At 36.4% G+C, this 2,374-nt stretch overlaps 1 protein-coding gene across 1 annotated transcript in view; it reads right to left on the reverse strand.

Moving 5' to 3' along the window:
* Nucleotides 1-2,374, reverse strand: part of LOC105303005 (sorting nexin-9-like) — a gene marked incomplete at its 5' end in the record, with an annotated part of 26,715 nt that overhangs the window by 4,772 nt on the left and 19,569 nt on the right. The window lies entirely within an intron of this gene.

Genomic DNA, 2,374 nt, shown 5'->3' on the forward strand with positions numbered 1-2,374 from the left:
TCATCAAAACCTTGTAATGACTTTCTCAATGCCCACATCAAGTCCAGTCTCTTGTGCCTGGCTTTCAAGGCCCTCCATGATCACCCCAATAACCTGCAGCTATGTTTTATTCCCAAAGGCTAATAACATAATCCTGTACCATTATTTTCTGTGTTTTTGTTCATACTAGAATATCCTTCCCCTTTCTCCTTTGCCCATGAATATTCTACCCATCCACCAAAACAGGAAAAATCTATTTTCTGCTCCTATGTGCTGGAAAACACTCAAATATATAAAAATTGATATCTTCATTTTCCTAACAGTCACACTGTGCCAAAATGCTACCTCCAAATAGTTCAAAACGAACTTTCAATGTTTCTAAGAAATAATAAAAATGTGCAAAGTTAATCAAGTTGTCATTCAGGTTAATGTGTGAATGAGTAAAATATTGCGGATTTTCATTAACACTAGGGTCCTGCAAACAAGAAGCTTATGAGGATATTTTAAATCAGCTCTTATTTATTTAACTATTGGTCACATTTGGATTTCTCTCCAGCAAGGAAAATAGCAACTGCCCTGGGGAAAATGATCTCCACTGGCTCCGCATAAACCTTTTGTCTTACCTTGTAATGCATAAGACATTGTGCCGACACGTTTCACCATGTTCTGTTTGTCCTGTGGGGTGATTTTACTAGTTGCAACCAGTTTATCACTTTCTTTCACTTTTTCTATTGCTCCCTGTGAAATATAAAAATGAAATGGAATCAGTAAAACAAAGCTAAAAGGATGAGCTATCAGTTTACGATATAACAATGCAACATCTTTTATAATTGGCCTGCTATTGAATAGGAAAATGTTGCTACAAAATAAGAACATAGGGAAAGCATCTAAATGTCATTTTCTTTATGTCACTTGGAAGCAAAAAGGTTACTATTCTTGAAAAATGTAATTATGCAAAAACTTACATTTTTATTCTACGACAGAACAGAAAACTGAACTACATTCTATTTCTGTAATAGTTATAAGCCACTGCCAGGATGAGCGTAGCTCACAATAGGAAAACAGACACAGTGGGTTTACAGAGACATCTGATAAGGGGTGGCCTGGCGCACACAGCCCTCCATCTCTTCTGTACTAGAGCGAGGGGATCTCAGGCCGGTGCTCAGGCGTGCAGAGCGTAAGGCTTGAGCTCTTCTGTGATTTCTATAAGAAACACTGAATCAATTTAAATGAACACTTAGATGGAATTAGCTGTAAAAGCTGCCCAACGTTTCGCGCTCCAGCATCGACATGGTGCTCATTATCTGGAGCTGTGTGGAAAAGAAGCTGGCACACTCAGGCATACGTGAGGCTCTACGCCTAGAACTCTAACTCTGCGTGAATCCCTACAACAAAGTAACAGTTCTGAGGTTCCTATTTACAGAGATTTTAACTTTATTAATTTTATTTTTTCCAGTTTTGCTGAGATATAATGACATATAACACTGTATTAACTTAAGGTGTGCAACATAATGATTTGATATATATACCTATTGTGAAATGGTCACCACAGTAAATCTAGATAACATCTGTCATCCTCACATAGTTACAAATTTTTTTCTTATGATGAGACTCTTAAGGTCTACTCTCCCAGAAATTCCATTTCTGGGTATACAGTTGAAGGAAATGAAATCACTATCTCAAAGAGATACTGCACTCCCATGGTCACTGTGGCATAATTTACAAGAGCCAAGATGTGGAAACAACCTAGTTGTCCATCAATAGAGGAATGGATAAAGAAAATGTTCTGAGTTTTGTATTACGTTGTCTGAAGCTGTACGAAGCATCTTATCTACCTATGCTACCTCTTCATGATATTTTAACTGCAAAGCCAAATGCTGCAATGGACACATGCCAGGATCATCAGGATCACAGACTAGCCCTTTGTGGAGAGTTTGCGAATAAATCCAAGTATACCACAACAAACTATGGTTGATAAAATATCTATAATTCTGAGGTAACAGATTTTGCAACAGAAAAAATTAATCAGAATCAAAATGTGAGGACACCCTAAATCAATTTCTTATTTGGTTTAAAAAATACCTTTTTGATGGAAATTATATCGTTTCCTTGTTATTACTATAGATAACCATATTAAATCAACACCGACATTTTAATTTTACTTAGGAAACCTAATTTCCTCTTGACAAAGCAGGCTCTTCGGGGACTTGCACACAGCAGCTGACAGGATCTCACTGATAAGGGACAGATTATTCCTATTACTGTCTTGAATTCTGAACACCATGATTATTTTGTTGAATACCTGACTTAACTACATGCATAAATACTTTTCATATTTTTAGTTCCTTCAAAATAATCTTACATAATACAAGAAACTAAAAACTCTATGTCCAAA

Source organism: Pteropus vampyrus, unplaced genomic scaffold (assembly GCF_000151845.1).
Source record: "Pteropus vampyrus isolate Shadow unplaced genomic scaffold, Pvam_2.0 Scaffold292, whole genome shotgun sequence".
In the NCBI taxonomy this organism is placed as follows: Eukaryota; Metazoa; Chordata; class Mammalia; order Chiroptera; family Pteropodidae; genus Pteropus; species Pteropus vampyrus.